General features: G+C 39.1%; 1 protein-coding gene across 15 annotated transcripts in view; it reads left to right on the top strand.

Moving 5' to 3' along the window:
* ATXN1 (ataxin 1) overlaps positions 1–12,691 on the top strand; it is a 343,650-nt gene that overhangs the window by 124,463 nt on the left and 206,496 nt on the right. For 14 of the 15 annotated variants that reach the window (XM_048308538.1, XM_048308500.1, XM_048308539.1 and 11 more), the window contains one exon: positions 3,591–3,710. The gene's annotated coding sequence lies outside the window, so the exon portion shown is untranslated. Of the gene's footprint in view, positions 1–121; positions 243–3,590; positions 3,711–12,691 lie in introns of those variants that run through there. The other variant, XM_048308558.1, reaches the window with a different exon arrangement.

The raw sequence follows: 12,691 nt of genomic DNA, 5'->3' as shown, positions 1-12,691 counted from the left end.
TAATGAAGGTGTGGTACTTTGTAAAAATGCTTTTGGCTTATACAAGCTTGCATGAAAGTTTCTTCAGAGTTTGCCTTCCCCCCCCCCAATCCCGTTCCCCCCCCCCCCCCCCCCCGTCTGTCTGATTTAACTGTTTGGTGGCTGTGGCAGTGTTTGTTAGCAGTTGGCATTCCAGCATTTTCATTATAGGCCACAGGCTTGTCACTCTCCACTCCTGTACTGTACTTTACACCCTCTGTCTGGTAAGATGAAAATCGGTGATACTTTATGTCAGTATTGTCGCTCTAGGTTTGTTAAGCCTCCTCATAGTTCTTAGCAAGGTCTAGGCCCTTTTGTGTGTTAGGTGAAAGCTGACTGCAGTTTCTCATGATAAAATCCTAAGTATATACTATTCAAAACAAATTTTGCCTCAGCAAACACTTTGTTTCTGGTATAAGTGGTTCTTTTGCATTCATGCTCATCAAAATATTATAGCCACAGAGCAGGAGACTTTCTAACACAGTTTATAATACTGTCAAAGGATATGCAATATAATTAGCTTTGAACTGCATGTTGCTCTTAAAAACATATTTCACCAAGCAATGTATATTTGTCTTCATTCTCAGTGTTTGGACATCACTCTTTTTAGTCACTCTTCCACAGATGTAGGTATAATTTTTTAAAACCACCAGATTTGTCACTGTGTTCTAATGTCATAAATCTGGAGCAACTCTAGGGGATGGGATTGTGAGCCACTTACATGGGTGTATATTTTGAATAACTCCATTTATTGGACTTAATCCAGGCATGTAGTAGAGTAACCGAGCTCAGAAAGTGATCTGCTGCATATCACTGTTATGTTCTGTATATTGCTTCTCATGGCAAAAAGCACTGTGAGCTTAAATAGGATTTTTGCCTGATTAACGAGCTGCATTAAGTATCTCTAGAAGTGGGTAACACCCCTATTCCAGTCACTAATCTTGGGTGCACTTACACTAATATTGAACTTGGCCCGGAGGATTTTGTGTCTCAGTGATGAGAAATCATCAGCACCCACTGCTCCTGAGTGTTTGTAGTACCAGGCTGGAACATAAAGCAATCCAGAAATATCTCAGTAAAATAGATATTTTAATCACTCTGAGGGTGAAGCACTGGAGCTGGAGGAGGAGGCAGTGAGAAATGTCTGTTGGTGGTTCAGCTCTTGTGGTGACAGGCAGCTGGCGGTCTTGGGTTTGGTGTGATGAGTTTGCAGGTCTCAGCCTGCCTGTCGAGCAGGAGTGTTTCTTCTTGGAGGGATGAGGGGACAGGGTATTTGCAGGCAATTTCCTGCACTGAAGTGCAACTTCTTAGTGCCTCGACTAGCTTGCCCTTCTGGTTAGGAGAGAATATCTTCCGCTCAGTTTTGGGCCTCCATTCTGAGGAGGTGGCTTGAAATAGAAGAGCTTGTTAGGAGGTCTGGCTGGAGAGAGTGGAATAGTCACGAGCAGGATGACTCCTGTAGTGTGAGCCTTTGTATGCCACATGCTGCTTATACATATTTTATTGTAAGACAAATTACCTGTGTGACTAAGAGTGTTAGAAAGTAATTATTTTCAAAAAGGCCATATATACATAGTTAAAAAAACTTTTCTGAAAAAAACCCAGTGTAACTTTGCTTTTCTAGCCTGATTGAATTTATTTAGAAAGATTGAAAAAAACTAGTTTTGTTTTAAAAGACATTTACAAGACACCTGGAATTTCACTTAACAAATTTTTTTTATGTAATAGATCCAGTGGCCTAGTTTCCCATTAATTAAGAAAATAGACACTTGAATGCAGTCACCTGAAAAGCAACTAAGGATTTAAACATAAGAATTTAAAAATAATTGTGTTAGTAATGTGGCTAGTAAAACAAAATCAAGGCCTAATTTTCGCCTTGCTGAAGTTTAGTAGCACATCTTAGCAGATGACAGTCAGGATTATCATTGTCATTGTTCATACGCACACTGCTTTTGTTGTGGTGTACTAATTGAGGGGGAAATGCAATAAAGAAGTATGGCAGGCTGTAAAGGAAGTGCTTGTCAGGATTGCATAGATGGTCTGAAGCACTGGCTGGCTGCAAACCTACTCCAGCGTGCGAGGCAGCTGACGCTGGTGATGCTTGAGAGAAGTTGGGCTGTGTGACAGCCTCAGCTATAACCACACAGGTTGTGAGTGATTTGGCTGTTTTGGAGAACTGTATGGGTATGATGTGTACAATTCAGAGAGTGCAGATAACAGATTTAGTTGTAGGTCTCTTCTGAGACTGCTGTAACCAACTCTGCGTTAAAGATATAATTAGAACAAGAAACAGAAATATGGCAGGCTTGGCACAGGTAAATATTTCATTGCAAAGAAGAACTGACTTGATATACTCCAGTGACTTCAATAGCCTAAGTTTTGCAAATTGAAAATCCTCACTTATCCTTTCATTTTACTTTTAAGCAAGACTCTAAGTGTGATAAATAAATAAATAGGTATTTGGATGAAGGCACTGTATTTTGAAGTCTTATTCAGTGGTTTACATTCCTTATATGAGAAAGTTGAAGATTTTTACATGGTTTTGGCTGAGGTGATGCATGACTAACATTTTAAAATGTAAGAAACTTTGTAGGTTCCTGATTTTTGCAAAAAGACAAAAACTAGATCCATGACCATAACTCCTTTTTGATCTCAGTGCATGCATTGAGAATGTAATGCTTCATGGTTTTTCTTTTTCCTCTCAAAGCTGTAGTCTGAAGTGGTTGTACAACACAAGCAAATCTGTATGTGTGCATTGGTCCCAGTCTGCAGAGTTACTTTAGTACGTGTCCCAGTGAGGGTTTTGCTGAATGAGAATTGATTAAAGAACCTATCTAGAGTTAAGTATGCGTGTAAATCCTTGCCTAAATAGGAACAAGTAAGTATGCTCATAAACTGAAACAACAGAAATTATTCTCAGTGAGGGAGAAATGGTCCCACTAAATCCTTTTATTGTACCAAGAGTGATAAAAATATGTGGTGAGATTCCAAGTGAAAAACCCAAACGTATTTTGTTTAATAGGTGATGTCAGCAGAAGTTCAGTGCTGGCTCGTCATGATTTTGCTGAGAAAAACTACAGAAATAATAAAAAAACCACATTGGTAGAGTTCTTCTTTGTTTATATTATTTGGGAATTTACAGTAATAGGCATTGACTGTAGCATGCCACCTTTAGCAATAAAATAGTGTACAAGGTAAAGTCACATTCCAATAGGTGATTTTTTTTCACCTAGTAGTAGTAGTTGCAGCACTATATTTTCAGGATGCTATTGCTTCTCAAATAAAATATGTTCTGTTGACAGTGAAGACAGTCATCTCCACTCACTTATGATTCTTCACCTCATTAAGATCACATTTAGGAAAAGAACACTGAATAAATGGGCTCTGCTCTCTACTGTATGAACTCTGTCTACGGGATTAAATCTATAGTTTATTTGTGCTTGAGTAATAGTAAAAGCAGCCTCTCTCAGTCTTCATTGGGATGTCTTAATGTGTTGTAAATGGTTTGACTCTTAACTGTGTTTTTTCTCTCTTTATTTTGGTTTCCATCTCCTCAACACCTGAACCAACAGTCACATTGCAGGCCAAGCCAGATGGGCAAGCAATACAAGCTGTGAATTTATCCTTGACCCCATAGGACAGTGACCACCGTCATTTTTGTCTTCACCGTACAGTTATGCACTGCCAATAAGGTGAGAATGCAATGCTTTTTATTTCCTTCAGCAAGTGTATACTGTCTGCTCCAGGCTTTAGGCAAAGTGGACACCTTCCCGGTGTCTGTGTGATTCCCTACCCGTGATAGGTTTGTACTTCCCTTGCCTGGCAGTAGAGGTCCTTGAGAAACTCTGCTCAGAAAAATTCCTTTAACTCTGGTGACTCAGTTCGGTGACTTAGAGAACAAGTGTGTTCCACATGAGTGGTTTTACGCTCACCTGAGGTCAGAGTATATTCAGTTACTGGAATATGTTAGTATGAATGGAAAAGTTGGCAGACGTTGATTTTTGTTACAGAATGCCATGTGTAAAATTGTATAAACCCTTCCTTCACTTCTATGAACATTTTCAGGATACTTGTTGCTTGCTGCTGGCTTGGCTTTTCCACCGTCTCGAGTTTCTTCTGCACATTAAACTTTGTATGGCATTAGAATAGTTCTCAGGATAATTAGTCACTACTGTGTGTCTTTTGCACTGTTTTGAGGAATACTTTCTGTTCTTCTGATTTTCCTCCCTGAAATGCTGTGGCCAGACAAGATGTAGAAGTGCACATGTATCAGTCTGCTGCTGTCCATTTCCTCTCTCTCTCCTCCCCATATGGTTGTGGAAAATAACTTGAAAAGAACAAGTCCCAAGACTCAACAATCATACTGCCAATAAAAAGAACATAAATTTTTATTTTATCTCTTAAATCTGATTGTCATTAAGCCAGCCTGTTTTTTTGGACCTGTTCTATGATTTTTAAGTGCTTGGGATTGGCAATACTGCTAATGCTTTAAGAAAAAAAAGGTAAAGGGTCATAATAAAATTGCATGTGTCTTTAAATAAAAGAAAATGAAATATAATGATTGCTTGCAGAAAATCAAAGGGTTGGTTTCTTTTTAAAATTTACAATCAGAAAGCTTAATTTATGCAGGGTTGATCAGAAAGTCTCCAGTGCAGAATAACTTTTTAATGTATACAGCATGTCATAGAAAAGTATGCAGCACATCATTTGCATTTTTTTGTGGCTGTGGGGAAGGGTGCTGTGTTTTAGAGGGAAGTTGCCCAGGCAAGTAGTTACATGCAAGGACATGCCTGTTACAGTCTCCAAATGAGCTTGAATGGTGGGGGTGGATGGTAACCACTGTAACTTCAGAGCAGTAAGAGTTTCTTGAGAGTGAAAAAACCACACAAAGTGCCCGTGCGCTGACACACTTCGGCTTTCCGTTTTGGAAGAAAACTGACTTGGTAGCAGCTATTGGCTTGGGACATTGAATAGAAGGAATTTTTTTGCTATGACACTATCATTTCCAGAAAGCACTTAATTTTTTTCAGGATTAGCTTGGGTTGGATGAAAATGTGGTTATTTGAAGAAGTGATTACTGCTGGAAAAGCTTATATCTCTTAATTAGAAGAAGTAATTGTTTATAGGGCATTGATCAAATCCTATGAATAATCAGATTGTGTTGCCCACAATGTATTGCTAAGTCACCTTGGATATTTTAGCATCTGGTATTTTCTGCAATTACATGAGAGAGAATATATTCGATGTTAAGCAAACACTGGATAAAAAATGTAACCTAGTTAAGTCTGGTGCAGAGGCATGACAGGAATATAGTACTAAAATGCTGGTTTTTCTGTACCAGCTCAGCTTGAAGTATAGTATTGTATTTGTGGACCTTAGATTAGGTTAGATTTGGTTTAAGTTCTTGTTGTTGGACATTTTAGTCACTGAGTTGGGGGTACCTCTGTTGGTCTCATTAGCTAGTTCTCATTTTCTCTATGGAACAATCAAAATCAGGCCAACTGTATAACTAAATAAGTTAAATAAAAGTTATTGGGCTAGACACTGCGTGCTTACAAATGTTCTCTGTCACTGGAGGAAACAGACAGGAGCTCACAGTAGTAACACATGAAAGAAACATGACCTGGCACTGTGCAGGGAGCGGCCACAGATGGAGCACTTCATACTCACACCCATCGTCTTTCTGGCTTTTGCATTTGTTTCGGGGTGAAGGTGGCAACAGCCCTGCTCCATGTTAGGCAGACCTGGGTTATGACCCTGGAGTCTGTCAGAGGGACGGAACATGGGACATGTTTGAAGGCATCCAAAATGGATCTCAGAAACTGTACTTGAGGCCTAACGTCCCTACATGTGCATTCATGCCTTCACTTATGTGAGGAATTGGGTGGCTTCAGCGGGTGACATCTCTGTTGTGTCAGCTCTCCAGGTGCTTACCCTTCCAATTCAAGCAGCGTTTTCTGCAGAGCCTGCTAAGCATCTTGCCTGGATAAGGACATCGGTATTAGTAAAACTAAAATGAAAATAAATAAATAGATACAGCTTTTCTTTCTTTCTTTCTTTTTTATTTTTAGTTAATTTTAGCCTGCTGTCCAAAACATAGAGTTATTGTTATTTGTTCAGAGCGTGCACTGCCTCCTTCCACGTAGGCAAATGACTCAATGCTTTCTTTTATACAGTTGTCTTGAGAGGATTTTGCATGAGATACTGGACATTTTAACAATTAAAGAGTTCTTTTTAATATTTTCTGCTGTTGAATCACTTGATATTTATTAATCATATTATAGTACTGGGATGAATTTACAGCTGGAGCCCATTTGTAAGAAATTTTTTTTGGCTGAATTTTCAGTAAGTATGTCTGTATACTACCTAATATAGCTTATCTTTTACGTAAGAAATAATTTCTGGTTTATGCAGACTTCTGGCTACTGCTCTCTGTAAACAGGCAAAAGTCTGCCCTTTTAAAATACTTAATAGTGAACATAAAAATAACTAATCTGTCTCTGTATTACTGTGTGCAGTGGTAGGTTTTTGGCTGTCATATCAGTGTCCTTTTATCGTAGCTGGTTTTATTTTTTCCCTCATGCTGTTTATGAAGGTCTACAATAGCTGCAGGGCTAAAAGAAGGTAGGCAATGGAGACTTCTAATATGTTAACAGCACAAGTGAAACGGAGCTGTGAACTAGGTATAATTGGATAGTAATTAGGAATTATTTTAATTTGTTGAATTGTTTATGTATGAGCAACTAAAAGGTAAATTAAATTATATGATGTGAGTGCTGACATGTGTCTTAAAAATGAGGCTTTGTGGTCCCCTCACCTCAGCCATAACCTTTCATGTTTTTGCTCTGTTGTTCCTCCAGCGGATGCTGAAGATCTGCTGTCTTTCTGCTAGAAAGTTTCATAACACGGTCTGAAGTGTAAATGGAGTTGAACGTAGCGGTATGCCTACATAAAAACACAAGGCTGACATTCATAATGTGATATAAGGCACTATCTGAGGTTTGATTCACCTTCCAACTTGGTGTTTTTAAAAAATGTATCTGCTAATGGAATGAGACTTGGTGTCCCACGCACTGCAACTTGTTAGCATTCCTTTAAAAGTATGGGCTTTTGGATGTTAGTGTGAGTATGAGTAGATGGAGAACTTCCATGTGCTGGGGGCCGAGAAGCGGTGAGATGCCTGGATGTGATGTGCAGTTGTGTGCAAGCCTCAGCATCTGTGTGTACCCTCCTGCTGCCCTCTCCTTTGGCTGTGTGTGTTGGGCAGGGATGTGCTGGTGAGGTTTGCTTTGCCTTGAAACCAGGGCTGTGCTTTTGAAAGAAAGTTAGCCCTCATTTCCTGGAGTATAATTTTGGTCTGAAGTTAGCCCAGGTGGCAGCATCTGTATTTAAATGTGTTGGCTAAGGGGTTTCTCATGGTGAGACACTGTGATAGAGGCAAACCCCAAATTTGATAATTGCCTCTTTATTTTCTTATCAGTTACTTATTTTGGAACTAGCTGTAAACCTGACTTTAGGATTTATTGAGTTACTCCTTGCTCTATAAAAAGTACAAATGTCAAAGTCTTTCTCACCTGTATTGGAGTGTGGTTGTGACTGTTACCACAGTATTGTTCTTCAGGTCCCCACGTGTGAAGGCCTTCGTAGTTTTGTACAGCTAATATTTCTGTGAGGCCAGCTACTTGAAAGAAAGTCAGGCTTTAATGGTAAAGGATAATTATGAAAAGCAGGCTTAATCCTCCTTTACGGTGCTCAGAATTTTTGTGCTACTGAATATTTTCTCATTGGTGTGGTTCCTTTTCAGTGGCATATGTAGCAGCTGACTGGAAAGTGATATTTTCAAATGTATATAATAGTAAATGCATTTCGCCTCTTCTGTAGCCCCTGAACATATTTGCTGCTTGGTACTGTGCTGTATTCAGAGCTTTCTCAAGGTAGTCTGACAGCAAGTAGATCCAGACTGGTTTGAAAATTCAATATATTTAAGGGAAAAAAAATCCCAGTAGGTTATTATGGTAGAAGAAGTTGTAACTTTATTCTGCGTGTACCACTAGCAGTTAAAAACCCATTGCACTAATCATATGTACTGAAATTTTATTTACAGATTAGTTGGCTCTACTTTGACATATGACTAGCAGGGAAGCCCCTCCCTTTAACAGTTGTATGTCATCTGCTTCAGAGAACTAATTACTTGGCAATTCCCATTTGATAATTCCCTCTTTATTTTCTGATGAGTTACTTAACAGTGATGAGCTTGTTGAGCAGAATACCGTGCTTAATCTGTGCTTCAGAAACTACAGCGTGGGCCTGGGGATATAATTGTTTTTGAAATGCTGTTTAGCCTTGCCATAGGAGCATTGAAACCACACTAAGATACGTGAACAGTTCACAGTTAACGAAAAGCTGAATGTGAGTGATGCACGGCATTTGCCAAAAAAATAAAAGAAGGTTTTAGATTACTGTTGCACTGCAAGCAGAATGTTAAATACATAATTTCTCAAAAAAACCCCAAACATGAAACCTAATGTAATTTAGATGCGCAGAAGCTTGTGTCAGAGATATACCTTCTATATATCATTGCTCCTCTCCACTGAAATAATCAATTTAATCGATTTTTTTTTTCTAAAAAACCCCAGTGTTTATTGTAGTACCTATTTGACAGTTCAGCTGATTCCTGGTGGTTGTTGTGCTCTTTTAATACGAGATACTTTAGTAAGTTTTTACTGTGTTTTCTTTGCTGTTACCTGTCTTACTCATTCTTCTTCACTCCCTTTTCACATTCTTTTACTCTAGTGGCCACAGCAACCCTTGTTCCTGGCTGGGGAATGCATTACAAGTCTCACTGCTAATTACAGCATCACAGTGTTTCTAGAGGGGTACCTAAGTTCAGCAGTGCTTAGCTACAGCACCAGGAGAGGGAATTTATGGGGTGAAATGACATCAGCCTGCTCATGGCAGTCATGGTAAGGTCAAAGTGAGTCTCTCTTGCAGATCAGGAGTCAGATGGGTCCTGTTAAGTCTCACTGTCTCTGAAATTCAACCGAATAAAATTTTTTTACTGGTTTCAGTAGAGAAAGGTTTGTGAATCATCTACAGTCACTTTAGACTAGATGGTGGCATTATTCCACTGATACTGATACCTGAAGATTTCCATTGTAGCTGAGCCAGTGCTATAAGCTTAGAATTGGGCTATATTTTCCTTTACTGGAATAAAAAGTACAGTATTTTGTGTATTAGCTCACATGATGTTACATTATCAGATTTGCTGATTTATTAGATATTCACAATGATATCTCTTGCCCAGTACTGGAAGCTGTGTAACAGGATTGTTTTATCAATGAGAAAAAACTCATACATAGTTTGAGTTACATGTGTTTTTGTAAAATTAATCAGAGGAACAGTAATTTTATGAAACATATAATTCAGAACAGATTAATCTACTTTGTGTTTGTGAAGTACACCAGCTATAAAATCTTTTGAAAGGAATATTAATCAAGTTGATCAAAGATGGTTTGAAGTACAGAATTCAAATATGAACACAATTACAGCAGATATACAGACAGATAGAAAGTAGCTTGGGACATTATTCTTTAAAAATTTAATAGAAAAATAAGTCCTATTTTCCTTTTTGGATTTATTTTTTAAGAATATGTCATGTTTTAGAAGCAAAGATAAAGAAGAAAAAAATACAATTTGAGATTTTATAAAATGCAGTGAATAGGCATTTTAAATAGCATAATAACACAAGGAGTCAAAACCTCACAAAAGGTCATTAAATTATATTTCGATTTTTTAAAACCTATTTTTTATCCTATTTAAGTTTTTAATGACTCAGGGTGTCTCAGGTAGTGCTATATAGGCATTGCTGAAAATAGGAATCCTCTGTAAGGATCAGAAAAGAAATATGACTTTCTTAGGGTGCCCCACCTGTGATATGAAAAGTTTGCTTACACTGACAGGACTTGTCCCTTGACAAGTCCTTCTACAAACCATTACAGCTGCATCCTGACCTATGGTATCATATTTATTTTTCCAGAGGCGGCCAAAGAGTTATTTGATGTTGATTTAGACAGATCTTTATCTGCCTGCTTCAGAGGTGTCTAAGATTGAACTTTAAAGTGTTTGGCCCCAGACACACTGATGCACACCAATACTATTTCTATCAATAGTTATGCAAGTAAAATATCAACATATGAATATTGTGAACATGATCTTCAGTTAACACAGGATTTTAATTGCATGCTAATGTATTAAGATTGGACTCTGGTTGAAAACAAAGAAAACCCAACTCACTAACGTACAGTTGAGATTTCTCTCTTGACCACTGCTGTTGTCTCCCTGGCACCCAAAAGAAATGGTACCTTCCATCTTCTAATTTATTACAAATGAGAAACTGATACATTCCTAGATACTGTGTTTCTTTCCTCTGGATCCTCTTTGCTCTTTTCCCGCCATCTACCCTGTTAGCATCACTCTTCTGTGAGTAATACTTGCTGATGGACTAGCCAAGGACGACCTGGTTGATCTGGTCAAACAAATTGTGTTTGCAGCTTCTTGTTTACAGAACTGAGAAGCTGCTGCACCTCTCTGCTTAGGACTTGTCTGCCTTCTCTTTGAATCAGGGTTGAGTTTCATGTTTCCTTCTTGCCACTCTTGCTAAGCTTTCTTGGATCTCTGCTGTGATCTGGCCTGATATTTTTGTTGTTAATGACAGTCTTGGAAATCACTTGTGATTTCCTTTGTGAACCTGACAGTTGATTAATTAAACTGGGGGAGGTAAGTACCATGTCAGTATATGTAACACATCTGTGTCTTATTTTACAGGGAAGGAGGATGATGGTGGAGCTCACAGACCAATAATCTATAGTTTAAAATTGTACTATATGTATGTTTGGATAGCTCACAAATGCATTAGATAGTGTCATAAAACAGATGTGATACTGCAATACTGGAAGGACTGAAGGACTAAAAGTCTGCATTTTGTTCCATATTTGCACAAGATGACAGAATAACTCATTCTTGGTTTATGGTCTTCAGGTGTGAGAGTGACGCAAACCAGCACATGTGCATCCTGCCATTTGTTTGTCACCACTGGTTTATTTTGATTGCACTTCAGTAGGATATTCAGAGGGAATATGGTGTGTACTGACTGAGCAAATTAAAGTAATTTCTGAGTGAAAGCATGACATTTGTTACATGAGGCTACTATCCAGATGTTGTTATCTGTCAGTGTACAGTGAGAAAGAGCCCTAAGGAAAATTGAGGTGGGGTAGAAGGCAAGCATCTGAAATACATTAAACATCAGCAGTCAAGTGCACCCCTGTTACCTAAGGAGTCAGTCTTGGTGAATGTCATGTTGGCTGTATGGAATGGGAGAAATGCAAACTAAGACACACTTCTGCTGTGTGTGCAGCTCTGCTATGAAGTGCGTTCATCTGAGCTGTCAGCTGGCTGGCTGCAGTGTTTGGTGCTGTTTATACAGCTCAGCCAGAGTGTCTTTATGAAACCAGTAGTGCTGTGCAACCTAAGCTGCAGCAACCAGTGGTTTTATGCTGCTCTTCTTATTTAACATGAAGTGTGTTGCACATTGCACCAGGGTGCTCAGCCAAAGGCTGTGGTGAAATAAGGGGTGAGGTTCCCGCTTCTGTTACTTACTTGGATGATTTCAATGGAGCCACGTGGGTGTAAATGTGGTGTGATAGAGTCTGGGGCCTTTGGGGTGTGTCTGGGCCCTCTGGGCTCAGAGCTGTCGAAGACAGCTCAGCACTGCTGATCAGATAATGTTTGTTTGATGGGAGTAGAGCAGTCACTTGGCTTTTCCTTCAAGTGGAGAGGGAGTGAAAGTTGTTCCTCAGTCAAATGTCATCAGTCTTCTTTCCTTCCCATGCTTCAGGTGGATGTGTTAGTGAATAAGACTAATCTTTCTTTACATAGTGTTTTGCCTTTTTATCCTTCTGTCCTGTTTTAACTATTTCCAGACTTCTTTCTCTTGTTGCTGGCCAATTAGTTTTTCTCCTCACTGCCTTCTCTACCAAGATTCTCCTGTGCTCAGCAGTTCTTGCTGCTGCGTATCTGACCTACTTGTACACAGCTCCCTCACTGGCTTTGTTACCTGCACAGTACTTAGATTTTATGTAGACCCTTTCTTTCGTTTGAATTGTGTATGTTTCTATGTGTCTCAAATGCATTTCTGCTTAGAGTGTTTCAATACCTCAGTAGTTTTCTGCAGAAATGCAAATTTGAATGTTGTTTCATCTACCTCTTTTCCTTCCTAATTAGTCATAGCTGGATTCTGAGCTTTGCAACCCCAATGATCTGCCTGGACAAGCCTTTCACTCCATGCAGCCTTCCACTTCTAGCCATGGGAAAAGACCATTATTTCTTCTCTGAAGCTTCTCTGTGGGTACCTGTTTCCCTCACTGAACGTTGGATTTTCAGTCCGTGGGCCCCTGCAAGTCTTCCCTGGCTTCCAGCTGCAGTGTCTCTTCAGCAGACATCTTGCTTTTTAGGCTTGTCAGCTGATCTCTAACAAATCAGTAGCATCTATTTGTTTGTAAAATGTTACGTGCTGGCATTTTTAAAAATACAAAAACAATGACAAACCACAAACCCAAAACTCATTCAGTTACTTTCTCTGTACCTGAGCATGAACTAGGAGCCATACTCTTTGGGT

Source organism: Corvus hawaiiensis, chromosome 1 (assembly GCF_020740725.1).
Source record: "Corvus hawaiiensis isolate bCorHaw1 chromosome 1, bCorHaw1.pri.cur, whole genome shotgun sequence".
Lineage (NCBI taxonomy): Eukaryota > Metazoa > Chordata > Aves > Passeriformes > Corvidae > Corvus > Corvus hawaiiensis.
Note: the sequence above shows the minus strand (reverse complement) of the source record. Positions and strands in the feature narration are given on the sequence as shown.